The sequence below is a fragment of the Papio anubis genome, chromosome 7 (genome assembly GCF_008728515.1).
Source record: "Papio anubis isolate 15944 chromosome 7, Panubis1.0, whole genome shotgun sequence".
NCBI lineage: Eukaryota > Metazoa > Chordata > Mammalia > Primates > Cercopithecidae > Papio > Papio anubis.
In genome coordinates this window covers 51,820,777-51,848,765 of record NC_044982.1, presented here as the reverse complement: position 1 = coordinate 51,848,765, position 27,989 = coordinate 51,820,777, and the positions used below count along the sequence as shown (strand labels likewise).

The following is a 27,989-nucleotide window of genomic DNA, read 5'->3' as shown; positions in this document are numbered from 1 at the left end:
AGTGGTGAAGAATCCAGTTATCACAACTCATTTTCCAGCTTGGCTGACTTTGATATTTGCTGTGCTCTGGATGGAAGGACTGGAGAAGACATCAACTTGAAAGTTTAAAAAAAAAAAAAAAAGAGAGAGAGAGACTGTTTAGAATCTGATTATGTCTTTTAACTGCAGTCCCCTTGAACCACATTTATACAGCTATTTTACAAAGTGAGATCCATGCATAATTTTCCACCACCAACTTTGGATGGCTTCCATTAGACTTGGTATCCAAGCATATATCCCTGCAGTCCTGTCAGCCACAGAATTGTTTGCCTGTTAACATCTGAATTTCTGTGTGTAATCATTGAGAGCTCAGGGAAGCCAGTTAATCATACACTATTCAGGCATCTTTTTAGTTCTCTGGAGGGTATTTCCACCTATGGACTTGATCAGCAAAGTCCTGTTTCATGAATGGTGTGAACATAACAGAGTGACAGGCACTGCAGACTTTGAGTTCTTGACCTCGGGCAAATCACTTGTTTTTTCCAAGCCTCAATTTCCTTATCTGTCAAACAAGATCATAATGTAGCTTTAAGAATTTTGGGGCCGGGCGCGGTGGCTCAAGCCTGTAATCCCTGCACTTTGGGAGGCCGAGACGGGCGGATCACAAGGTCAGGAGATCGAGACCATCCTGGCTAACCCGGTGAAACCCCGTCTCTACTAAAAAATACAAAAAACTAGCCGGGCGAGGTGGCGGGCGCCTGTAGTCCCAGCTACTCTGGAGGCTGAGGCAGGAGAATGGCGTGAACCCGGGAGGCGGAGCTTGCAGTGAGCCAAGATCCGGCCACTGCACTCCAGCCTGGGCGACAGAGCGAGACTCCGTCTCAAAAAAAAAAAAAAAAAAAGAATTTTGGAAGTGCTTTATAAATAGAAAAGTGTGATTCAAATGTCATCTTTTGGTCCACATGCATTTTTATATCTAGGACAATGATATAACTTTACTTACCTTGACCTATTAGATTAAAATAATGTAGAACAAAAATTCTTTTTCATACCTATATTTTAGATATATAATGTGGATTCTATAGATTTCTTTGATGCCTTTTTATTCCCAAAGAGTTCGAAGCTGTGCCTCTAGTGCACCTGCTGTATTTATAAGTCTGTGACTGGTTAGTCAGGTGGTTAGAACAGAGGGCTAATTAGCTAGATGAAAGCTAGCCCCTAAAGTAGACCATTGAGGAATCTGCTATTCCAGAGTCTCCTATTCTGTGAAGATAGTTCCCATCCTAGTTAATGCCAGCATTTGGATCTGTGGTCTATGCATTAACCTCCATCCTTATTGAACCTTCTAGTGTGGGTTATGGATTCCTTCTTTGTGCATGCAAATTGGCTTTGTGACTATTCCACAGTCACAGATCACACCCAGGGATTCAACCAACTATTCCCAGATGTCTGATGTTGGTTGCAAAAAGGTTGGTGAGAAGGTGTGGATGACTTGCCCCAAACCCATCGCCACTACTAGAGAAACACCTCTACATGGTCTGAAGCACCTCTGTTCTGAAGACAGCGCTTTACATTAATAATTGTTTATCAGGTGCTGCATGTTTATCCTCTGAGAGAGCAGAACTTACAGGTGTGTAGGCTAGGTAACAGGAATATATGCTTGAAAGCAGTGCTTTATCCACTATCTGGAAAAAAAAAAAAAAAAAAAAAAAAAAAAACACATGTTGAGCAGGTATTGAGATTGGCAGCTTCCATTCACACAAAGAAGAGCCAAGAGCAAGGGGCTGGGAGCCAGAGAAGGTGATCAGATTTGGCAGATAGAAGTGACTCTCGGACACAAGGACATTCAGGGCCTTTTTACAGCAGCTACATGTGGGAGCTCTCACCTGACGTTCTTCAAACATGTCTCTCTCTGGAAGGGGTTTTCATCACTGAGTTACAGATGGAAAACTCTAGCATGGTTAAGTTAGGTGACCTAGTCAGCCCAGAGATCAATGGCAGATTGAAATAACACCTGTGGATATTTTGCTCCATTTAGATGAGACTTGAAGGGATAGAGGTCCACAAGGAGCTGAGATTGAGGCTGTGCCTTTCTCTTGTTTCACATGAAAGAGCGTATGATTATTGTACTTATTGGCAAAGACTCCTACTGGATGAGATGCTTATTTTTTTCTTTTCTTTTTTTTTTTTCCTGAGATGGAATCTTGCTTTGCTGCCCAGGCTGGAGTGCAGTGACACGATCTCAGCTCACTGCAACCTCCACCTCCTAAGTTCAAGCGATTCTCATGCCTCAGCCTCCCAAGTAACTGGGACTACGGGTGCATGCCCCCACACCTGGGTAACTTTTGTATGGTTTTTTTTTGTTTTGTTTTGTTTTTGTTTTAGTAGAGACAGAGTTTCACCATGTTGACCAGGCTGTTCTTGAACTCCTGACGTCAAGTGATCTACTTGCCTCGGCCTCCCAAAGTGCTGGGATTACTGCATGAGCCACTGCACCTGACCTGGGTGGGACACTTATTGATGTCTTACATCCCTCACAAGGGAGGGTCCTTGTGGCCACCTTTGGCTCCCTCAGCACAGGGTGTGGGGCTGCTGTGGCGCTGTGAATCCTACATGGTCTGCACACCCCACATTGTCCCCCAGAGAGGTCTTGGGCATCAAAGGGGATGCCCTGGGAAGTTCTGCCAGGGTTTCCTGTGCTGCTGGGCCGCTCCCTGCACTGGGCAGTAAACCAAAGGTCACAGACTCTGCAGACGCACAGCCTTTGTTGCACAGTGGAAGTCCCAGACCACAGGGGTCCAAGTTAATTAATCACACTGGGGACACTACTCCATTGAAGTTGGACGTAGCAGGATGAGAGAGAAGTGACTGAAACTGATTAAGAATGGGCTTCACTGAAGAGCTAAGCTGCCTCAAATCCTTCATGGAAGTTGACAGGATGTAAATAATAAATTATAAATAAACAAAATGTAAGAGCTAAATAAAGGTCCTTTAAATATACCATCCCTCACAGATGCAAATGTTTCAAGGTGGAATTAGCCAACTTGTGCTTGACATTGAGAGTGGATCCAGCCTCAGATACTTTTCATCCTAATATTTTTATCCAAGCCCTGTAGAGTAGCAATAGTGAGTAAAATGATAGACTGCGGTCTAAAGTACTGAACCAAGGCAACTAGGCTGATTTTTCAACCTAGCCTGAACTTGAGGGATTAAAGTTTTTGGTCAAAAGATCTTAGACACAACGTGAACCTTCACGCCACATGAGGCATGAGTTCCATCAGGTAAGCATACATTCTGCCTCATAGTTTTTCTCTGCTTAGCTTGACTACTTTTTTTTTTCCTGTCCTATTTATAGCATTATTACTGAACCTTAGGAGGGGATTTATCCAATAGTCAAGGAGACAAAAACTTAGCAGACAAAATTACTCTTCCAATCCCTAGAAAGGCATCAGGTTAGAGACTGTTAGGTCTCACGTGGTCATTCTTTCCCCTACAGTATTGGAATAGATCATTAGCTGTTTCTTTGGTTGAACCTAGGGGAGGTACTGTGGGAGCTCACTTAGTCCATCTGCCAGTTAACCTGTTCTTTGTCTCTCCTGTGAATGAACGCGCCAACCTCTATCTATGGCAGTCAGTTAGTGGGCTGCTTTCCAGTGAGCCATCCCACCCATTCTATCAGCTCAACTGGGGGCCTGGTGAGAGCATGTGCTCCCAAACCTATGTATGCTAGTTGTACTTATTCTAAGACATGTAGCTAAGTTTAAGTATTTAAACAGATTAAATATGTGTGTGAAAAGGAGAGCTGTCTCGAAAATTACATCGTTGCCTTGAAAAGACTTGTTAATGATGAATTTGATAAAAAATAAATTGAGGCCAAATTAAATACAAACAAGACAACTCTAAAAGATTAAGGAGAAAGTAAAAAATCTAGGCAGATTCTGTGGTCAGATGGCTTTTCAGTTGCCTTTGGTTGTTTTTTTGTTTGTTTGTTTGTTTGTTTGTTTTTTAATCTTCTTTAAAGAAAGAGAACCTGAAAATCATAGCAAATTTCCTGGTTTATACAGGAAAGATAATTGGGAATTCCAGACAGTGGACCCATCTTCAAAGATAAGGCATGGCCCCTATACCTCTACCAAGTTTGAGATGAGTATACACTCATAGTTTGGATTAAAGGATGTCTTTTGTAGTGGCAGCAACCGGCTGTGTTGTATAAAGTATACCTGTCTAGTGAGCATATAAAGATGCTGTCACTCAACAGGTTACCAGAGAACTGAGCCAGGCTGGGGAGAGCACAGACACACATCGCCCTCGACGTGCTCATGGGGGACACAGACCAATTGAGGGAAACTGGGCAGAACCATCTTTATACTTTCTCACAAATGTACTTCCTCCCTCTCTCCCCGCTTCCTTCTCTTCTTCCTCTCCCCCACGCCCCCCTTCTTCTCTCTCCTTCTTACTCCCTAAACAATGTAGTTGAGTTCAAAGAACTTAATGCTCCTATGATATGGCTCTGAAATAAACAGGGAGAAACCATTTGGAGTTGACCAACAGAGTATATTTCAAAGTACTTGTTCCATGAAAGATCTGATCTTTGGCTTTAAAAGGTTTTGAATATGTTTAATTATGTGAATCCAACACACACACACACACACACACACACACACACTCTCTCTCTCTCTCACACTCACACTTCTTAAAATAATAAGCTTTAATTTTTTAATGTGTGACTTAACATTAGATAGTTCAGGAAAATACTTATTTCTCCTAAAGTGAGATCAGGTTGTAGTGAAACAAATCTTATTTGAAGTGTCCTAAAATACAGTGTGTTTTAAGTTGTCCTCTGTTCTCTTTGGTCCAAAAACGTTTTGGAAAGACCTTCCTCTGTCTCTGTGTCGTGTCTAGATTCTATAGCGGAGCACAAACAACTGCAGGAAAAAATGTGAGCGTGCCTGTAGATACTGGAACATGTTAACAGAGGTATTTGAGAACCCTCAGGAAGAATAATATTTTACAGTGAGGTGATTGTTATCTTTAACAATAAAAGCCATATGAATGTGCTATAATTTAGGCTAACATAGAATGCTTAAAATCATAAAACAGGTATGATCATTGGATTCCTAGTCACCCAGGAAATGCAGATCCCAAAGATAAGTATGCTGGAACATGAACTTCGTGGGAAAACAAGAATCCACCCACCTCCAATAAATAAGAGACTGTCCTTCATTTCAGTTATAGCTCTTCAGGGTTTGATTTGGATAGATGTGAGGTGTTTTATTCTAGAGCATAAACTAGATGCTTCTCTCAAGTTAATGGGGAACAACTGATGGCTGCCGGATTAACTGGAAAAGAAATGTTCCTCTCTGCAGTTCTGGACAATACCACAATTTAAATGGCATTTTACCTGAGTGGACTTTTAAGAAGGATAGATTTGTCTTTTGCCTGTCAGGGCATAGATCCAAATTCAGAGCTGCTGGTGGGAAAGATGGATGGCCACAGAGATCTCCAGGTAGAATTGGTTGGATTTCCTCAATCCTCATTAATTCCTGATTGATAGTCATCCATTTCCATCTTCCCTAACCATCCCTAATGAACCCTGATTTCTGAGGATTTTCTGGGTCTAGAATAACCAAGATGTGCTGACTAAACTCAGAACAGATAAAATAACTACCTGCCTGATGTTTCAGGCCTTTGGAAGAAAAGGGCTTGTCTCAACCTGAAACCCCATTTTCCTTACATTTAGCAATACAGTCATAGATTTTCTGTTCTGATAATAAGGAGACACAAATGGGCAGGATGTGAACCCCAAAGCTCAGGGAGAGTGTTTAAGAGACAAATTGCTTCTACGTTGTTCAGGTAAAACCTAGTAAAAGAGAGACTTTCTGGTTCTTAGATTGTCTGGCAAGAGACTCTAAGCCATCCTTGACCAAGCAAGAGTGACAGTTAGGGGGTCACCCCAGCTATGGGAATGAGGCATAAGAAGAAGCTCATGATTGTGGGGAAACCCCAGAAGTGTTCTGGGCCACTGAGGTGAAGAGAGGGCCCCAAGATCACTGGAAGGAGGGACCCACAGGAAGTACTGGATATAGCAAAGCTCCATGGATTTAAAACAATGCCTGTGTGGGCGTCTTGATTAGTGGCTTGATATTCCTCATTTATTTCCATATTAGGGCAGCCTTAGTGACATACAGTTGTCCCTCCATATACGCCAGGGTATCGGCTCTGGGACCCCCTGGATACCCATATCCATACACACTGAAGTCCCTTAGTTGACCGTGCAGAACCCACCTATAGGAAAAGTCGGCCCTCCATCTGTATGGATTTCACGTCCTGCAAACACTGTATTTTCAATCTGTGTTTGATTGAATAAATCCGAGTATAAGTGGCCCCGCGCATTTCAAACCCTTGTTCAAGAGTCAACTGTAATTGTTTTTGCTTATCCTGGCCATTCTGCTGCTAACCAATTTATATTATTATTTTGATTATAATTGTATTAGCTCCCATTCTGAGCCAGATGCCATCAGCTTATAAATAGCATGTATTGTCAGAAACACTTAACTAAGAAGACAAATCATTCCCATTTAGGATGGGAATTTTTGTGCAATTGACAGGGAGCATTAACCCTTTGATTACCATAAGCCTATAGACACATAGGTACCCCCAAATGTTGGAGGAATGGCACAAGCTACCAGACCAAACACTGTCAAATCACGGGAGCTTAAGACCCTAGAAGAAAGTGCCCAGGAGATGGACTCTTAGTTTTAAGAAAAGTTAAGTAAGTGTAACATTTTTGATGGTCCTTTTCTTCACTTGAGCAGAATGACAATATTTTACTAGTCTACCAAGAGATAAATCGAGATTTAAACCAACTCCTCACCTTTTGTGCAAGGCCTAACCTCAGTAGTTATTAAAAATAAATGGGATTTAAATAGATATAGAAGCACCTATTTAATTTTTAATTTCATGCTCTTGTATTTTGCAGAGCAATTTTAGGTCAGCTTGTGAGTTGAGGGCTGGTTGAGGGGAAAACGGCCCTAAGAGACAGCTGGGAGGGGAACAGGTTTTCAAGTGCAAGACAAAGTCCTCAGCTCAGGGTTCAGCTGTTACCAACTCTGCAAGTGACCTTAGCTCAATGTCCTTATCTTGAAAATGGAAATGATAATGCTTACTGTGTCTTTATGAGATGTGACAGTATCTATGATTGGTGGCTTTGAGCTGAAAGTTTGAGGGTGGAACTTCTCTTTTCTTCCACAGGGGTCTCCGTGTTTGTAGGTCAAAGTTCCAGGTACAGGGAAGGCATTGGTTTTGCTCTCTCCTGTGTCTGTGCCTTTGTTATACGTGATGACCAGGACAGTCAGCCACAGTGTCCAGTTACCCTGGGTCATCTCATTGAAGAGCCAAGGAGAGGCAAATGTCATTCCTTCACATCCTGCTATTTACCTGGGATCACCAGCCCTCTCTGTTGTCTTCTCCCTGTCACCCAGGGCCAGTGACTTATGGGGATGGCTCTTTGGAACCCCTCTCTCTCTTGCTGTCACGTGCGATTTGTTTCACCAGTAACTCAGGTGAATGGTAATTTTTCAATCACAGCTTGTCTCACACCCATTACTTTATTTTCTGGGTCCTGCTTACTGAGTCTGTACCATGCACCACGCATTCATGCTTAGCCTTTGCTTATGTTGTCTTCTTTTTAAATGGAGAGAACTGTGGACAAGAGAGGTTATGTGAGCGCCCCAGACTGGACAGCTGTTCAGTAGTGGGCCCGCCTGCCTCGGGAGCCCTGAGGGCTCTGCCCTCACCCTCTGTTTCTCATGCCTTCCTGGCGCAGTTGTCTTCCAACTGTTCTCTCCACCCCGGCCCTCCCTCAGGCTGCCACCAGATGCATCTCCACACACTGCCATTCTGATCAGATTTCCACCTCAAAAACTGCCCATTGTTTTATAACTCACCAGCCTTCTACAAGTTGACCTTGTGAGTTTTTGTCCCTCCTGCTTTCCCAAAACCAGTTCTCAGATACAGCCCCATGTTCTGTGGCCTCATTCCTACATACAACTTGTGCCTTTGCACAGTATCTTTCCTTCACTTGAAACAGCCTCTCTTCACCTCCGTCTTCCAATCTCCAAGCCATCCTCGAGGGCCGAGCACAAATTCTGGGTCTCTGATGCCTTCCAGGACTGGCCCAACTTGAAATCGTTTCTCTCCTCTTGGAGTTTAGGGGTGGTTGTCATAGAATCACTCCGATGGCATGGTATGTGAGGCCTGGCAGTGAATTCATTTTCTATTTGTCTAGATCCTCTAAAAGGATCTTGGAGTTTCCAGGTGAGAAAGCCACAGAGGGGTTAATGACAGTATTGGGACCAGCATCCAGTGTCCCCAAATGCCAGACTGGTGATTTTCTTCTACTGTAGCTTTCTATCTCTGTCCTTACTTGGAGGGCAAGGACTGCATCTTGCCTGTATTTATTTGTATTAGCTAGTGGATATTCAATAAACATTTGTAGAAACCAAGGAAAAGAAAGAAGATAGGAAGGAAAAAAAAATACTAGTTAATACCTATGTGGCACTTATTGTTTTAATTTAATCCTCCTCCTGGTTTTCTCCCTATAACATCCTTATGAGATAGATACTATTCTCATCATCTCCATTTTACAGGTGAGGAGACTGAGGCAAGAGAGGTTCAGTAACTTGCCCAAAGTCACAAAGCTGGTGAGTGACACAGTCAGGTGTGAAGCCAGGGAGTCTGACTCCTGAGTCCGTGCTCTTCTCTCTCCACCATATCACGCTGCAGGGTCAAGAAGGAATGACAGACAGGAATTCTGAAATGTTCACAAAGAAGGTTGAACCTCCAATCAGTGCCGGAGGCCATAGAGCAGAAGACATTTAGGTTAGGCTACCATGCTTTATCTTTAATTTAAATTGAGGAGAAATACCACCGTTAAGCCATCCATGGGAGAAGGAGGTGCAGCCGCAGGGCTGTGGAGTCAGTGGCTACAGCCTGGATCATCATGAAGCTCTCTGAACACTTGACCCACATTTTCTCCCTTACATCCTACTCATTAGAGGAGACATAGCTAAGGTACTGTTCAGTGGTTCACATGCCCCAGCCTGGAGCCCATTAGAAAAGGGGAGGCTGCTGCTGTCCTCCTTGGAGGCTCTCCTTGAGCACCTGCTTTCCACGGAATGCTCAGGAAACAAAAAAGTCACAGGGCTGAAATGTGTACCAAATGTGTCCAGTTTGGCTGAAACAAGCTGATAAAGAATATTTAAGGAGAGCTTTATTTTTAGAAGTACCACTTCTTTCTTTCTTCCTTTCTTTTCTTTTCTTTTTTTTTTTTTTTTGAAGACAGAGAGACACAGGATCGCACTCTGTTGCCCAGGCTGGCTGGAGTGCAGTGGTCCAATCATCGCTCACTGCAGCCCTGAACTCCTAGGCTCAAGCAGTCCTCCCGCCTCAGCTTCCCAAGTTGCTAGGAGTACAGGCATGCACCACTATGCCTGGCTAGCACTCCTTTCTTTAGTCCACTGATAGTGTTGGTTTTTAACTAGGCCCCCACTAGGTATTGCTGTTTCTGCTTATAATTAGCACCTCTTTTCTCTTACACGCGGTAGAGTCTGTCTTAAACATATTGTGAGCTTCAGAGCATGTTAAAGAAAGTTGTCTATCACTTAGTAGCATGGAAAGATGACGTTGCCAGCATGCAGGGGACGCTTTGCACCAAGAATCCCGGAGTGAATCGAATAATATTCCAGATTCGATGAATCAGAGCTGAATCATGTTTAAGTGTGTGCTGCATTTTGAGGGATTCCCTTCTGTACCCACACCACCACCCCACCCGCCCCCGCCACCACCACCCAGGGTGAAAAGCACTGCTTTTCCTGTGTGAAGAAAAAACGTTTACACCCAGACCAGTAAAATGTTTTTGTGACCACGTTGTGAACGCACTGAGGGTTTGTTGTGGCCCGACTAAGACAACTTTATAGATTAATGAAGAGTGATGTATCCTTTCTTCTGAACAGAACATTTAGTTCTCACTCTGCCTGTCTGACTCCAAGCAAGTCTGTCTGGCCCCATCCTTCATTCCCCGCCCCCATCTGCACCACCCTCTTGTAAATCTCTTGGTACATTTTTGTGATTGTCGTCCAGTCTGTTCCTAGTCATTAAGGACTCTCTGAGCTTTGTGAAAGTAGGTTACCGTTCATCTGGTTTCTTGGAAGAAATGTGCATGTGTAAGGGTAGCTTTTCACATAAAAGACCAAAACCACAGAAAATCCAGGAAGCCAAGAATGAATGGGCCCAGGTGACTTGCCTTTCTTAACTCCTACAGAAAGCTAAGCTCCTTCAGGGTTAAGAAAGGCATTGCTGTGTAGAGAATGGAGCCAGACCAAGCCTGGGGGAGGCGGAACTGGGTTCAAGCCTCACCGTTATGTTTTACCAGCTTTTGACTTTAACGAAATGACTTAACCTTTCTGAATCACAATTCCTATCTGTAAAATAAGGATAATAAAGCCTAACTTGCAGGCTTATTGAAAGAATTACAAATGTAGGATATGAAGTGCCTAGCACATGGTATGTGATTGATGGTAGCTGTTGTTATTGCTGCAATTGTTGTCTTCATATCATTGTTACCACCTCCACAAGTAGCTCTTGTATGTGGGAGGAACAGAGGAGAACTTGACTGCTGTTGCCTCCCATGCTCATAAGACATAGCTTTCACCTTCAAGACTACCTGCTTTCCTTACCAAGAGCAGCTAAAATTCCTCCTAAAACAACAAAAGTAAATATAAACATTGCACCCACATAGAGATGAACACAAAGAAGGAAGTGTTCCTCACTCCAGCAGGAGATCCCTTAGCTGAGTGAATTCTTTTTCCCCTCCTTCCACCCACAAATATTGACAGGCACCCACCGAGCATGTGCAGAGCTCAGGCGTGGCTGAGGGGACCCAAGTTGAATCAGACATGGATTCTGTCTTCAAGAAACTTACCATCTGCCAGGAAAGATGAAAAATGAAAGATACGTATGGCAAAAGTTAGGCAGAAAATGGTTAGACTGTAAGAGAGAGATCACTGAAGGGCTCTGGAACTTGGAAGGAAAAATTAATTTTAGCTGGAGTTAGACATGGGAGTTTTATGGAAGAGGCAGCTCAGCCCAGCAGCATCACTGTTAGGGACACAGATTCTGGGGTTTGAACCTTGGCTTTACTACTTATTTGTCCTGGCTTCTTGAGCAAGCTAGGTCCCATCTCCATGCTTCTGCTTCCTCATCTTTAAAATTTGGTTAATAATAGTACCTAGGGTTGTTGTAAGGATTAAGTGAGATATGGAAAGTGCTTAGAACAGCACCTAGTGAGTGCAGTGGGAGTGGTGGTTAAATGAGTTTGTTAAAGGACGGGTATAGATTTGCCTTTCAAGAAGAGGAGGGCAATGTTTGTCCAGGAGGAAGCACAGCCAAGGAAGAGGCTGGGCTGAGTGAGGCACAGGGTTAGAGAAGGTGAGAGGTACAGAGGGCAGCTTGGGACAAGAGTGTGGCCGGTCTTGAGTGTCAGGCCTCAAATCTTGGACTTTACTGAACACATGGAATGAACTCAGTCTTCTAGAATGCTGTAGTCGGTGTGTGTGAAGCCTGAATCTGAACCTGTCTCAGAGCAGGTTTCTACATCTCAGTGCCAGTGAATGTGGCAATGAACCAGTTGCCAGCAGGCATGAAATCAAAGCTTGGATTATCGGGGCTCAATGCATAGGCCTGAATTGACACCTCAGGGAAGAGGTGTGACAGGGCCCTAGCAGGAAGCTGAACTTTGGGGCAAGAGAAGGGGATGTGCTGCAGAGGCATCGGAGTGGGGACAGGAATGGGGAGTAGTGTTATGGGGAGATGGAGAGATGAGGAGAAGGAAAATGTCACACCATTACCCCCATCTACTGCTTCCTTTTCTGATTATAGTTTTTTTTTTTCTTCAGGGTATAGTCAGCTGTTCTGTTTTGGAATTTGTTTTTGTTTTTAATTTAAATTTATTTTTTTAGAGATGGAGTCTTGCCATGTTGCCCAGCCTGGCCTGGAACTCCTAGGTTCAAGCAATTCAGCGTTTGGAGTAGCTGACACTACAGGCGTATGCCACCACATCCAGCTGTTTTTTTTGTTTTTTTTTTCTTTTAATTTTTTTTCGATCCCTGTGATGCCTGTCAGTCACTTAAATGCAGTCATCTTTACTCTTCCTAAGCGCAGAGGGTGTATGAGGGTGGAGGGAAGGTGGGATGATTAAAACCAACCGTGGGAGACTATTTTCAGTCATCTGCAGACGTCTCACTTTGTCATGATGTGGAATCTGTCACTCTCTGCCTCCTCTTCTACCCATCTATAGCTGGAATTCTGTAGGACTTCAGAAAGGGCTGACCAAGGTTCACAGGTCCCCTGAGAGGGTGCCCTGTCATCCTGGGACTTGTTTTCCAAAGTAAAAATTGGAGGATTTGAACACTAGGTTTGATCTGCTTTTAATTTTAGCTGCATAAAGGTTATGATGAATTTCTGTAAAATCTAACTTATTAGACAAGAAGAGTATTATTTTTTAAGGGTTATAAGGATGTAGGGAAATTTCTAAGGCCACATGTAAGTCATTTAAAATTCTTTTTGGAACAAGGCAGCGCATAAATAAGTCTGTATATGTACTAAATCAAGATCAATTACCATAAAACGTCTGTCTGTAACATGGGAACAATGAATGATGAAGTGCAACTATAAAGTAATTTGTTGCTCTGAAACCAGCTATGCATCTTCCCACGAAGTGGCTAAGAGCGAAATATCACCGTATTAAGTTAGGAGAGTGATCTTCTGCCCAAGCTACATTTTGCCAGCATTAGAGGCTCACCGGAAGAGATCTTGAATGATCTCCAGAGAGGTACCTGGGGCCCTTTCTCAAAGGTTACCTTGCAGGCTTGGAAGGTAGACAAGCCTATCTGTAAATGATGGGAAGTATTTGCTGATTTGGGCTTTAAAGGGATTTGTTTTCATATTCCTCCTGTGGCTCTTTTCCAGAACACTGTATTCCATGCTTGGAAACAATTCTTTATCCATCATATCCTTGCTGAAGAGTAAAGTTTGCCCCACAGCTGTCTGACAGCGAAGTCACCCCAATTTCAATGGGAGCAGCACATGTTTGTCCAGAGGCATAATTTGGCTCTTTCACACTCAGACCTAAAGGGCCTGTTTAATATATTATGTAAGAAAGAATGAGATCATATAAATAGTCCTGGCTCCTACCTTGCACCAAAAGTCATCCTTATTTGGTGCTTCCAAAGTTAGAAAACAATACAGGCAATAAAAACATTCTCAGGATCACAAATAAATAATGGCTGCCTTGTACTCAACCATGGGTTTTGTGACGGCAGCGTCAACATAGCGGGCTGCCTGCTGCTTTTAGCACTGGAAATTTGGACTGGTTTCATTTAACCTCTCAGCTACTTAGAAGGAACACTCTGGAAGTCCAGTGAATTCTCACCTGCTATCAGGATGCCCAGGCATCACTGGGACAAAGCTGTACACCGAGACCCTTGGGTCCTGTGGGCAGGGGTGGGAGGGCCCTGCAGCCCTTAGGAGGGAGCAGCAGCCCAGCCCCAGCAGGCCGTCCACAGAGCCTTAGGCAGCTGAATCTAAGGAGAGGTAGCCTAGCACTTCTCCCAGTCATCTTATTGGCTGAGCTGAAGGGAGATCAAATTTCGGTCTTCTGTCTGTGTAAACAGTAATGGCCATCGGTCTTAAACTTCAGACCTTAGCTGATGGATCTGGTTTGGTTTATTTTTGAGAGGTGAGCTCTGGAGGCCACTCTTCCCTACTTTCTGAAGCGTTTGATGCCTCTATCTGAGCATGGAACCTGCTCTGAGTCATCAGATGCCACGCTTGGGGCACATACAATTAAGTCGGGGGAGAGATGAAAATTCATTCACTTCTCTCCTCTGGGACCTAATTCCATTTTAGCATTCCACTTGAATCCAACAAGGAATGCCAAAATATTAAAGTGTGGCGTTCTCATTCTTTTCTCTGGAAAGAAGTGTTTATGCAAAGGAGGCCTAGGTCCCTGCAGAGTCGGCAAGAAGCCTGGCAAGAGGTTTGTCTCATTTAAGAAGTAAATATATTCAGTGGCAGCAGAGATACTGCCAAGTAAGTTTATTCCATTTTTAGGGAGAGAAGGGCAGGAGTGTTGCTGCTCCTTTAAGTTGCTTTTTGCTTTTACATTTTTTGCATGAGGTTCCCTAAAAAAGTAAGACTGTAAAAGCAGCTTGTTCAAAACTTGACCTCTTCAGCTGCCCAATAATTTGTGAAACAAAAGAGAAAGGCAATAGATAATTGATTCTGTTCTCTAAAGGCCCTTCTGACACTGAGTAGTTACTGGTGTGGTTTCTACCGTGCAGGTGTTTAGTCTCTGCCAGCAGGAGGACACAGATGGTGTCTACCTTTCTGCAGGTGTCTTTAAATGTCAAAGACTTGAGAAGAGAATCTATTGACATTCTTATCATTGTGACAATATAGTAGATCCCTTAGCATTACCTATGCCCTAAATGATACTCAAATAAGTGGGTTAGGGGAAGATTCTATTTTATTTTTGAGACAGGGTCTCACTCTGTCACCCAGGCTGTAGTGCAGTACCATGATCACGGCTCACTGCAGCCTCAACCTCCCAGGAATCAAGTGATCCTCCCACCTCAGCCTCTTGAGTTCTGGGACTATTAGGCCCGTGCCATGATGCCCAGCGAATTTTGAAATTTATTTTTTGTAGAGATGAGGTCTCACTGTGTTGGCCAGGCTGCTTTCGAACTCCCAGGTTCAAGCGATCATCCCACCTCAGCCTCCCAAAATCCTGGGATTACAGATGTGAGCCACTGTGGCTGGCCCAGTAGGGAGAGATTTTTTTTAAAAAGGCAGAAGGCCAGGCCTCGTGCCTGTAATCCCAGCATTTTGGGAGGCTGAGGCGGGTGGATCACCTGAGGTCAGGAGTTCGAGACCAGCTTGGCCAACTTGGTGGAACCCCGTCTCTACTAAAAATACAAAAATTAGCCGGGTGTGGTGGCAGGCACCTATAATCCCAGCTACTCAGGAGGCTGAGGCAGGAGAATTGCTTGAACCCAGAAGGTAGAGGTTGCAGTGAGCCGAGATTGCGCCATTGCACTCTATCCTGGGCAACAAGAGTGAAACTCCGTCTCAAAAAAAAAAAAGGCAGAGAATCCCCTGCCGTGGAGAGCAGCTTATTTGATGACCAACAAGTCACAGAATCTTTGAAATTTTTGCTTGAGAGTCAAACTTTAAACTTATTCCTTAGCCATGCTTTAGGTCTGACTAAGCAATAGTTATAAGAACATGAGAACCAATGTTTCAGCAGTGGAGAGCTTCAAAGTCTTTAATTTGTTACTAAATGTGAGATTTAGGAACTGTGTGATTTAATTGAAATGATTGCTTCTGGTGGAATTCAATAGAGTTGTCATATCAAATTAAGTTTTATCAAATTTCACCAGATAGGGATATTCACCAGCTTGGATATCAACACGGTATGTGCTTACCACATTTTTGAAAGTGAGGCGAGAGTCACCCTGCAGTACAAATGAGATTGCCTTAATTGGCCTGTTTTAATACTCTCTGGTTATGGTGACATCAGAGCTCCCGCGAACAAGTGAGTAGTTTGTTAGGAAGATCTCATGGTAGAGAATCCTTGCTCGTGAGGTTTGGAAAACTCAGTTCTTCAGTCAGTGTCTTGCACAGGCATAAACCTTAGCCTAAATATAGAAGGCTAAAAAAGAATCCTTCCATGGGAGGGCTCCCTTAAATTAGCTCAGTTAATCTATTCATCTGTGTGTGCTGACTCGTGCCTAAACATTAGAGGCCAAATCCAAAAAAAGAAAAAGCAAGGCCGCAGCTCGATACTAGGAAAGATGGAGAGCAACTGAGTATGATCCTGAACAACTGAGTATTCAGGAGCCCCTGAATACCACGGCAGCTCCATGTTAGATCTGAGATATACTGGCTCCTGACAGTCACCCTAGGTACTTTGCCTCTCATTTTGGTATTAAAAGTGCCTTTGGCATATTCAGATATCTCCATTTTTCATGGTTGCATTCAGTTTTCAAATGTTGTATGGTATTGGTTTCAAATAAGATCAGAAGTTCTAAAAAGATGTTAACCATTTGATGCTTTTAGTACTTTCTTTTCTTTTCTTTTCTTTTTTTTTTTTTTTTTTGAGACAGAGTCTTGCTGTATCGCCCAGGCTGGAGCGCAGTGGCACAATCTTGCTTGGCTCACTGTGACCTCCGCCTCCCAAGTTCAAGCGATTCTCCTGCCTCAGTCTCCCAAGTAGCTGGGGCTACAGGCATGAGCCACCACACCCAGCTAATTGTTTTTGTATTTCCAGTAGAGACAGGGTTTCACCATGTTGGCCAGGCTGGTCTCAAACTCCTGACCTCAGATGATCCGCCTGTCTCAGCCTCCCAGAGTGCTGGGATTACAGGTGTGAACCACTGTGCCTAGCCTGCTTTTAGTACTTTCAATCTTTCCCCTTTGCCAGGAAATTGCTAGCCTTCTAATATTGCTGATTTCTTTATTTAGTAGGTGGTCCAGGATGACACTGCTTTAGGCCTTCATCTCGTAAACACAGTAAGCAATTCTCGAGAACGTGTAGGGTTAAAGAGATTTGGACTCCAATTTCCAAAACCGAAATGGCAGCAGGGAACATGACAGGATGCAGAAGAGATCCCCACAGTCTGGAGCCTTGCATTATGCATTTTGCTTCCCACTGAAGCCAGAGATCCATTTTTATAGTCAGGTTTGTTGTTCCTGCTGAAACACGGCACATGCTCTGCCTGAATTCTGGCCATGTGTTTCCCTCGTTTCGTTATCTAACTTGTTATCTCCTAACTTCCCATTTCTCTATGAAAGTCAGGTGGTGTAAGACATCCAAAGAAGAAAATCAGAAAAGGAGAAGGTGTTTGGAAGTGGTTCAGAGGTAGTGTTCTGTGTGTTAAGGGGGCTGTGGAACTGTCCTTGAAAAGCTATTTTTGATCCTAGCAGTTTTACTACACTTTGTAATGTTTGGGCAACCAAATTGGTCATGGTGTTAGAATCCTTATAATTGGATGGATCTAAGTTATTTTGCTATCTTCAGAGAAATGAATTTTATGAATATTTCTATTTTAAAAGAACAAAACAACAGCAAAAAACAATCCCTATTACCCTAACTCCTCCACGGACATAGTATTCTAATGTGGTTTATTCCTGAAACTGACTCATTCAGCTTTTCTCCTGGAAGTTGTCAGAATGTACGCCTGGTTAATGGAGAAAATCAGTGCACTGCCCAGGCTGCACAATGCCATGACTCATTCCTGGCATTTCAGAGGCTTTGTAATGGAAATCGTAGTTCCAAGCTACAGTTCTTACCAAGTGGATATGTGAATGTTAATGAAACAAAGCCAAAGTCTCCGAGGATCCTGCAGAACTCTCACCATAGATGCGGTGTTTGCTTGATGAAACAAAGATTTTTGTGGGGCAGATTGTTCCTCTCCATAACCCACACATGCTCAAATAGCGCAATATTGTTTTAATTAGCCTTATGAAGCATAGTAAAATATTTGGCTTTGAAGAAAGAGGAAAATTCTCTCCTATGTTGGAATTGTTTTGTTAAAAGGGCATTTTTGTCTGTTGAATTAGTCTTTTGGGGTTTACACTAGTATCTGAATCCTTTCTAAATAGCTTCTAATGTTCTTCAGCAATTTGCATTCATTCTTTCTGTCTATCAATCGTAAAGGAAAAGAAATATCTTTCTTTCCCAACACTAGGTTCATGGCTGAGGCTCCTACAACAAAAGACAGATTTTAACAAGAGAAAAGCATACAAATTAATTTAAATATAAGTTTTGCATGACATGGGACACTTCAGAAAAGAAGACCCAAAGAAACAGAGAAATCTGCATATTTTTATGCTTAGGTTTGATAAAGAATGCACAGTTGTGCAGAAGTATGATTGGGGGACAAAAGGATGTGATCTAATGGTAATAAACTGAGGGGAACTTAGCAAGGCCTGTTTGTTCAGATTCTTCTTGGCATCTCTGTGTCTTTAAAAATAAGGATGTTCCTTTCCTCCAGGTATAGGGAGGGTACCTCTAGAATGAAGGTTTTAGGACCTGCCTCAGGGGAGAAGGGAGGAGAGTTTAAAAATGACCTTCCTAATTCTGCTGTTTTCTCCAATACCAGTGTGTCGTATTTTGGGTAATCACCATTTATCATTGCGTGTGTGTGTGTAGGTCAGGTGGGGAGGGATGTGGAATATATGATCTTTAGGGAAAACATGGATAATTGAAACCCTGCTTCATCGCAGCCTTTTATGCTACCTTCTTCTGGACTCGCTCTTGTCTCCAAACTTCATTCAAATGCCATTCCTCTTTCTCTGTGCTGTGTAAGGTTTAAAAATAGTAAATAGCCAAGAGATAGACAGCAGGGAGAAGTGGGGGAAACAAGGAAGACAGACAGTTCGAACACTTATGTTTTATTGACTCGGATTTGGATTTTTGTGTATGACAGACTGGTAGGACTTTGGGGAAACTTGCAGATACGCTGGGGTTTTTTTTTCTATCATTTTTGGAGATTGGAGCAGGAGGTCAAATATTTAAAGTTGTTTTGGGTGATTCTAATGTGTCTACAATGCATTGGACCAGGAATATTCTGGAGCTGCTATAAAGCAGACATTTAGAAGCAAGAGAAGAGCATGAGCAGTGTCCCTTATCACTTAGCCACTTGATTCTGATCCTGGCTTCTCTAACAATAGCTCCTTGCTATGTGCTCTTAAAACACAAGTGCTAATATGAGAAATGAATTATATGAAAAACAGTTTAGTCTTTTCTAAAAATGCTGAAAATACCAATCTGCAACCAAGAATGTGTAAGCACCTTCTCCCCTTTCCAGATGATGCGGGATGCCAGGCAAAGACCAACTTTCCGTCGCTACCCTGACACCTGCATGGGAGTGAAGGCCTTAGCTTATAGGAGTGAAGGTCTTTAAACAAGGGCATCTAAAGTGAATGTCTCTTGTTGTACCAGTGCTAAGTCTTTAGATGTTTTCCATGTCATTCTTTGGAAGTGGCGGGTGATGGAAGAGCATTATGTGTATTTTTTAATATGAGGAAACTGAGGCATAAGAGATTACATTCCCAGAGCTAGAGCCTAGTGCTTGTGTCCCTGAGGTCCTGACTGTAGTTGGGAAACAACTCTGAACTGACCCCTTTTGCATTCCTGGTCTCTGCGCAGTAACCCTTCCCTCTGCTCATCAAATCCATTTCAGAATGTGTATACAGTAATACTTCTGTTTGAAAGTCTTCAAGATTTGACAAGAGGATTCTGTCTGGGCCTAAGATAGGACATGATGGGATAGTGACCTCGAGGATTTGGAAGCAATATGATCGTGGGACAGGTGTGTGCATCAAGAAAAGATGGAGCATGTGTGCTCACAGTCCTACTGGGTCTCCACTCCCTCATCTTCAGATCATGGGTGGCTCATGCCCTGTTCCCCCCACCATTTATTCCCTTGTTGTGTCTGTTGGAAAAATCTCGCCAGCTTGCCTGAGGTCACTACATTTTTCTTTATACAGAAATCTTTTCTTAGGTTTCATGTAGTTGTAGACTAAGAACTATACAAGTGAAAATTAACAGTATTGGTTTTAATACAACTGCCAGATTTTCTATTTGAAAAAAGTCACTGCTCAGAAAATAAAAATTATTAAAACAATCCATGGTGAATTGGGCCTTAATTGCCACTCATCTTTTAACGCATCTGCAGCGGAGTTGCTTCTTGTCAATGTGGTGTAATTTTCAGGTCTGCTACTGAAAAACAGATTGCGTATGTTTCTGGACTGTGAATAGATGATGTTTACAGTTGCAATATGGGTATTGGGACTGTTCTTTTCCTGTGTCATTACTTTTTGATATGTTTGTTTTAAGGGAAAATTAATGAAATTTAAGTTACTTAAGTTTGGCCATATTTGTTAAATATCCTTTTCTGAGAAATTGAAAAGTGACTATTAGTTGAAACAAGATCAAGAAACTTCCAGCATATTTCAGCACATTCCTCAGTTTATAATGTTAAGGTTTTAAGAAAGCTTAAAGTAACCAGCATCACTGGTGGTTAATAAAGCAGTTTATATTTTTACTTTATTTTCTTCAGAAGCTTGTTGCCATGTAGAGTAAAAGAAACCTCATGTTGTTAATCTTTTCAGAGGACACTGCCAGTAAGAGTGTTGTTATTGTTAGATAATCATAATGGTATGTTCTGGAGTCTCTTCTCCCCTCACCCGACACACCCAATTCACTCCCACCCTGCCAGCGGAGCCAGAGAGAGAAGAATAAAGCAGTATCTTATTTGCTTTCAGAATTTGATTCTGTATTGCTTTGGAGACTTGCTGGGATTTGCTCTTAAACTATTATTAAATTTCTAATGTCCGTCAAGGTTTAGATTCCTTTGTAAGAGAACCAAGAACATAAGGGAAACTGTCAGGCTTCGCTGTGCAACCCTTCCTTCCAGCAAGCATCAGCTCAGCCTCAGCAGTGAGCCGACGGGGGACCAGCTGTTGGGCTGGGAACCAGGAGTTAGGCTACAGAAAGGCCTCCCCCAGGCCCCCTAACCTCCCAACCACCATGTGTCACTTAACCACGAGGAACCTCAATTTCCTCACCACAGTCCCACTTGTCTTGCATTTGAGATGTGATAATGTTTAGAAAGAGATTTTGCCACCTTTTAAAAAAAGTACTCCACAGATGATAGATACTAATAAATCAGATGTGAAAGCAGAGATTAAGTAGGTAAATGTGATTGTGTATGTATGCATTGATCATTATGCTCATGAGACACTGATTATTTTACTTTATTTATTTTTCTTTTTGGAGATGGGGACTCACTCTGTCACCCAGACTGGAGTATAGTAGCGTGATCATGGCTCATAGCAGCCTTGAACTCCCTGACTCGAGCAATTCTCGCACCTTGGCCTCCTGAGTAACTGGGACTACAGGCACGCACTACTATGCCTAGCTAATTTTAAAAAATTTTCTGTAGAGATGCAGTCTCCCTATGTTACCCAGGCTGGTCTCAAACTCCTGGGCTTAAGTGATCCTCCCACTTTGGCCTCCTAAAGTACTGGTATTACAGGTGTGAGCCACCAAGCCCTGCCTTTTAGAAAACTTTTTAATTTTAATTAGTTTTTTGATAGAGCCCCAAATGAAAAATATGCAGGGAGATGAGTTTAGCAGGGCTTAAGTTTAAACACAATAAGAGTTGGAACGCTCCCAAAAGATAAGCAGTGTAAGTAAGCAGTGACAGACCACTGCTCCGGAGGATGGAAAGATTTATGACTGCTGCAATATCCCACTTTAGGAGGAAACACAGAGCCATTGAAGACAGACCACAAAATAATTACGCTATCCTAACATGCAGTACCTGGGTCCAGGACTGGCCTTACAGACAGAGTGTAAGGATGAATATTATGAACATGTGCCTGAAGTAGGTATGTCATTAAAGTAGTGTGTGATTCAGAAATCTCTGGATGAAGAAGCAGCCCTGTTCTTATCCCATAATGTTTGGGTTGTGGCCTTTAATGTTTGGGATTGTGGGGAGTCTGCTGTGTGCATGGAAGAATCTTGAGGTATGAGTTTATAGGGGAAGAGTCCATACGTCACATTCCCCTGAATCAAAAAGCAACAGAAGTAGCCAGAACTAGCTCAGTTCCATGTTGGCCTCCCGTCTCTACTGTTTCATTCCATTTTCACTCCTCTGAGACCTTTCTATCTTCCCTGAACCATGCCTATGTAGGAGGCAGTCACAGAATAATAAGGTTTCCCTGTGGCCGTTGAACACTGGTACCAATGGTAGCCACGTGACAAGCACACCACCCCATCTGGGTCCCAAACTCTCAACCAGTGCCCCTCTTTGCACACATCCCATTGAAGGCTCATTTTGTGAATCTGATATTTCCCAGTTCCTGATAACCCCATTGATAATAATGGTTGCTAATCCTTGTCCCTACCATATTTGAAGCATTTACTTATGCATACCTCAGCTTGTTCCAAAAAATATTTAAGAGGGGAGTTTCTGAGCACATAATCAAGTCTCCAAGGTGTTCTGCTCTGGATCTGCACTCTGACTATGGCTGTGTCCTCAAAACAGTAAAAAGATAATGCAATGGAAGATAAACATGTACCAAATTAAAGCATAAAAGGAAATAGAGGCCAAATTCCTACACTATCAACATAGGCCAGTCCTGTTTTTCAGGCATTCAGTGACTTATGCAATGCTGTATGTAATAGGCCTGCTGAAAGAAAGGAAATGAATGAACAAGGATAAACACTGATTTTGGTGTTGCTGGTACCTGAATAACCAACCCTGTGTTCCCCCTAGCCAGCATATTGTTCTCTCCCATTGCTGGCTGCCGTGCAGTGCTTCCGTCACGTGCTCCCGGAGGGGGCCCTCCCTGGAAAGCTGTGTGCCCCAAGGGTGCCCTGCCTGGTTCTTGAGGGACAGAGTGTGTACTGGCACTCTGGGTTTCGTGGGCTCGGGCTCCATTATGTACAAGTCTGTAGGATACCAAGGGAGGGCCATCATCTCGCAGTTGTCTCCTTTCCAGGTACCCCTGAAGGGGATGAAATAAGGGGTGGCATTGGATCTCAGGATGATCCTTGTAGGGATGGCTGAAAATGCAGGTGCAAGTCATTGTGAGACAGGATAGTGTCTGAGCCACAGGACCATGCCAAGGTTAGTAAGAGTCATGAAGACTCTCGTGTCTGTCTCAGAAGACCCAAGTGGTTGGCAGTGATGCCTGGAGCCCAAGGCAGTCACATAGGATTTCTAAGATCATGACTAAAAGGGCTAGTTCCAAGAAGGGTTGAGGAAAAATGCTGGTCATGAGATCAGGAGTCCAGAATGACTTTTTTCTATCAGATCTCTAACCATCCATTCGTGGAGAATCACTCCTGAGCTTGATGTATCCCTACATCAGAACCTCCACACACACAAACTCATCCCCTTACTGGCAGCGCTCTGAGTATACTCCTCTGTCTCCGTATTTTGGATCAGAAAATGTAGATTCCTTCATGACGACCGCCTGTCTCATGAAGGAGCAGAAGGTGGCACAGGAGTCTTTTTAAGAGGATTTTAAAGTGATCGTTTGAACCATAAAGAAACCAAGTTTTTATTCCTCAAGGCAAAAGGCTTTTTCAAGCCAGGTGATGAAAGTCTAAATTGCCCTACACAGAAGAACAGGAGGCATGTCTCCAGATAGATCCAGGTGGGCACAGTCTTAGTGAGGGGTGGATATATGAGATCATCCGTATGGGATCCCAGAAGCCAAAAGACTCACATGAAAGGGAGTTTTCAAACTCCATCATTTCAAACTCCCAGCAAAATATTGCCATAGAAAAGAGTTTTCCAAAGTCAATCCATTACTGGCTCAGATATTAATAGAAAATCAGGAGTCAAGAAAAGGAAGAAGGTAGGGATTTTAAAGTCAGGCCTGGTTTTAATTTATTTGTGGTTATTCTAACTAGTAAGTGAAAACACTCCCCGTCTGGTGCCCTGTCCCAGGCATAAACTGCTCACCCATCAGAAAGGAATTAATTTTTTTCAAGGGTGCTACCTTAAAGCCATCAGTTTAGCAAATTAACTGATATTCCTAGAAAAGCTCCATGCTTGTGCCAATAAATATTTACTGAGCTAGTGACACCTCTAACAGCACCCCCAAAACGCTGGGCCACTTCCAAAGGGGGAGCAGCTTACTTTCAGGAAATGGATTACTCACTTGTGGAATGAGACCAACACCCAGGCTACTCAGTTTCAACACACTTTAAAATGCAAAAGGGAACTTTCCTGCCTCAAGCTTTCAAACCTTTTCCAGATGGACCGAGGGAAGCGGGTGAGCCCATTGTGGTACCCAACAGGCCTGGCTTAGGCTGGGGCTGCACACATCTAGCTGCGCCTCCCATCCCTGCCCTGCACACCATACCATGAAGGGAGTTACAGACTTGTGGTGAGTTGCTGATAAGAGGCATCCCTGAGGGCCTGCCCTGTTTCCATTGGCCAGATGCCCCCAAGAAACGGGAAATCTACGGAAAGGGCGTAGTGTGCTCAGCTGGCTGCCGCCCCCTCCCCCAGATGCTGTCGCTAGTTTCACTTCTCAGCTGCAGCTGCCCACAGCTGTCTGGGGGTGGAGCAGCAGCTGGGTAGTAGGGTGGTGGCATGCTTTTTATTCTTCTAGAGCGGGCAGGCAGCAGGTCTGCTCTGTGCTGCGTTTGACTTGGGGGTTAAGCCAGGTGCCTCAGGGCAGGACCTGGAAGGAGAAACTGAGCTCAGTCCACCATTCAGTTCTGGGTATCAGGTTTTCAAAGAGGCATTAAGTGTAGCAGAGGAGGATGGCCATGAAGCTGCAGGGGGCTGGAAATCATACCACCTAAAGATTATTAGAAAAAACTGGGGACTGTTAGCCTGAAAAAGATTTAGGTGAATGGCTATCTTCCCCTAAAGGGAAAGTAGATTTATCTTCTTGTATTTTTTTATCATAGTAAAATATATATAACATGAAATCTGCCATTTTAATCATTTTTAAATATACAGTCCTGTGGCATTAATTACATTCACAATGTTGTGTGACCATCACAGCTATCCATTTCTAGAACTTTATCATCTTATTAACTTAGCACAGTGTCCTTGTGGTCCATCTATGTTATAGCATGTGCTGAAATTTCCTTCCTTGTTGAGGCTGAAGAGAGTTCCATTGGATGTATATTCCACATGTTGTTGACCTATTAATCTGCTGATGGACGTTTGGGTTGTTTCCACCTTATGACTTCTGAATAACGCTACTGTGAACATGGGTATGCTAGTACTTGTTCATAGATTTTTTTCTTTGTGGTTTCAGAAAAACTGATCTTAGCCAAATGGTTAGAAGTTGCAGAGAAGCTGATTGTGGCTTCAGTAACCCCAGCTCTCTTCAGTGGTGGAAAGGCTTCCTATGGTTGGGAGTGGTGTGTGGTGAGAACACTTACCACCAGAACAGAGAGAACCAGAAAATCTCTGAGGTCCCTTCCATCTCCAGAATTCTATGATTTTCAGGCAGATTAAGGTATGCATCCGAAGGGTAACATCTGGAGAAAAAGGAAGTGGTGTCAGATCAGCTTCAGTTTCCTGAGGGAGACAGGAGGGAAGTGGGATGGTAAATTATCTACCAGTCAGGAGAGGTTACTTGCTAAACTATCTCTGGCCTGGACTTGAGATCAGAAACTGATGCTGTTGTGAAGCTCATACAAAGGTCCTGTGTCGTCTCAGGGAGATCTTTTCAGAGCTCCAGTGAAAGCTTTCTTGTACTCTAGCTTCCTGGTGGGTAGGGTGGTGAGTCCAGATTTCTCAGCACAAATCCCTCATGTCTGCCTAGAAAGAAGGGATGCCTTTAGGGGACCCGAGCCCTGTCTCCATGCAGGTTACTCTGAATGCAGGTGAGGGGGTAGGTAAAGATGGGGAGTGCTGGGTTGGGAAGTTTCAGGAGTGAATGTCAGCTGAGGTGGGGATGCCCTGGCTCCCAACACAATTAGCTTCATTCTGCTACAGTTGGGGGTTTTCTTATCATTAGTCGGGAAGGCCTAGCCAGAGAATTCCAGTATTCCAGAGCAAGTTTAATTGTGGGTGATTTCATTCTGCCCTTTTTATGTTGAAGCCAGGGCCTTGCGTCATATAACAGTGAATTCAGGGAGATTTTTATTTGCATGTGAATCATAGCTTTTCCAGCTGAATGTCACTTACTTGGAATTTTTGTCTGATTTTGTTTTTGTTTTTGTCTCTTGGTGTTTTTCCATCGGGCTCTTTGGCTAACCAGAAAAAAAAAAAAAAAAAAAAAAGAGGAAGGGCTCAATCTGACTGAAACAGGGTTTGAGTTGGCAACTCAAAAGGAGAGTATTATGAATGTGAAAAAAAGAAAACGGATGCTTTATTTTGCTTTGAGGGAGGGACCGAAGCCAAGTCCAATTGAGAGCTCTAATTTGGGAATAGTGTTATTACAGGTCATTGGGAGTTGGTTACGCGCTAAATTGGGAGGCCAGTCACATGAGGAGGCAGCAGAGGCAGATCACATGGGGGATGGTTGGGGCCCTTTTACAATGAAATTTTATTTTATTTACTACACAGTTGAAATGTACTTATGTCATTTTGAGAAACCAAGTCAACTTATTGGCTGGGAGTTGCTCCCTGCCCGACCCATCAGTTGTTTGATAAATGAGCCAGTTCTTCCCATCTTTGTGCTTTCCAGGGCTTGATTTTGGCAGTGGGATCTGTGCAATGATTCATGGAGCTGACCCGGTGATAGGGGTTATACATCTGCCCTTCACCTGACTGACCCCAAGGGGCTTGCTCTCTTCTCCAAAGGCTCTACCCATTTTAGACCTCAAGGTCAAGACATCCAGAAAACTTCTAACATTATATAAAGAAGTGATGATCTTTGTTTTTTAGATTATCTTCCATTTTCTCAGCACTGTTCCTCTTAATGTCATCTTGCAAAATAAGAACGAGAAAAGATGGATCCTGCCCCTCCATGGGCAGTTATGAACCAAGTATTTCTTCTTACCCCAAAACTGCAGACTTCGGATGTTTGGGGCATCTTGGGGAGGACCAGGAAGGGTGGTGTGTGGTCAGCTGCTGATTTTCCTTGAAGAATCAAAGTTGGCCTTCTCGGTGTCCATAGCCTTGATGAGTTAGCTGTGTTTGAAATAAAAAAACAAACAAAAAAAGAATATCTAGAATTCAGTTAATTCATTCCCAGTGCAAACAAGTTGTGCTCATGCTCCTAAATGGGGTATGTTACTAAGCCGGTGACACAGAGCATCTGGGCCGGCACTGCTTGTGATCGAGGTTAGGAATAGAAGGTGTATGGAAACTTTCTATAAAAGGCAGCCAGGTCCCCTGGACAAGGGGTCAGGAAGCTCCAGCACTCTTCACGGTGGCACCAGGGCATTACTGCGTGATTTGGGACAAGTTTCTCTGTGCCTTGGTGTCCCCTAAGTGCCATATTGATTTGGGGGATCGGGAAGGTAAGGACCTCAAGAAATGTTTGAGATGTAAGATGTTAAATGTTTGAGATGTGAGATGTAAGATAACTGGAGGGAGTGTGATGTCACAAGAGCTCAAATCAGGGCCATGTGTCCCTGAACCGGGCTGGGCTGCTGTCCCTTCTCAGGCATCGCCCTCTGTAGCTGATGCCTCTGACATCACAATGCCCAGCCAGACACTCAATAATGATGAGCTGTGCCCAGTGGACACCAGAGGAGGGAAGAAAAGGAAAAGGACAAAGTGGAGAGGGAGGAGATGGAGCAATCTTTTATGTGATCATTCCATCAACTCACACATTTTTCACCTAACACCTGGTTCAACTGTAATGTGCTCAGCTCCATATAACCTGGACAGCAGCTGTGCCCTCACCCCCAAACTCAGCAAAATACTATGGTCCTCTAATCAAGAGAATTTTGCTCCTGTTACTGCATATCTTGTGAGTTCATCGTCAGACCAGTGAGTTGATACCAAACTTCACCAAACGGCTCTCCGGAGCAACCATTTAGAGGTAACGTACTGGCTCTCACGCCCAGGCTTCTCTGGGCTTCTGCAGACTCAACTCTCCTCCTTGGAGCAGCACAGAACTCTGGGGATTGTGTGGGGGTGGTTTGTGAGGGTGTGAGCCTGTGGTAAAGATGCGTTAAAACTGAAATTCTCACCTTCATTCGATTCATGAGCCAGCACAGGCTTGGCCAGACTTTGTTTATTCTTATGGCACTCTTCAAACCCAAACGGGCCAAATCGTGGCTTCCCTGTCTATCCTTAGATGCAGCGATTGCTGCTTTTAACTGGTTAGATTGCTATGAATAGAAAACTTGAGAGATCAGCCCTGTCTTAGAAATATTATGACATTTTGCTTATTTATTGTTGACTTAAAAAAAAAAAAAAAAATCCAACAACTTCCTCTAAAAACAG

At 43.4% G+C, this 27,989-nt stretch overlaps 1 protein-coding gene and 1 long non-coding RNA gene across 8 annotated transcripts in view; one reads left to right on the top strand and one right to left on the bottom strand.

Annotated features, from left to right (window-relative positions):
- The window catches only part of SAMD4A (sterile alpha motif domain containing 4A), a 228,648-nt gene that overhangs the window by 96,649 nt on the left and 104,010 nt on the right, over positions 1-27,989 (top strand). For 2 of the 6 annotated variants that reach the window (XM_009211567.3, XM_009211568.4), the window contains exon 1: positions 27,187-27,582. The exons of 3 other annotated variants lie outside the window; for them this stretch is intronic. The gene's annotated coding sequence lies outside the window, so the exon portion shown is untranslated. Of the gene's footprint in view, positions 1-27,186; positions 27,583-27,989 lie in introns of those variants that run through there. One more of the 6 variants, XM_009211569.4, reaches the window with a different exon arrangement.
- LOC116275721 lies at positions 25-27,188 on the bottom strand. 2 transcript variants are annotated; one of them, XR_004184910.1, is made up of 4 exons: positions 27,064-27,188; positions 26,593-26,723; positions 25,025-25,123; positions 25-95 (listed from the first exon to the last, which is right to left on the bottom strand). It is a non-coding gene; the product is annotated as an uncharacterized LOC116275721 (long non-coding RNA). The 2 variants fall into 2 exon arrangements; XR_004184909.1 differs by lacking the exon at positions 25-95 and having other exon boundaries at positions 24,638-25,123.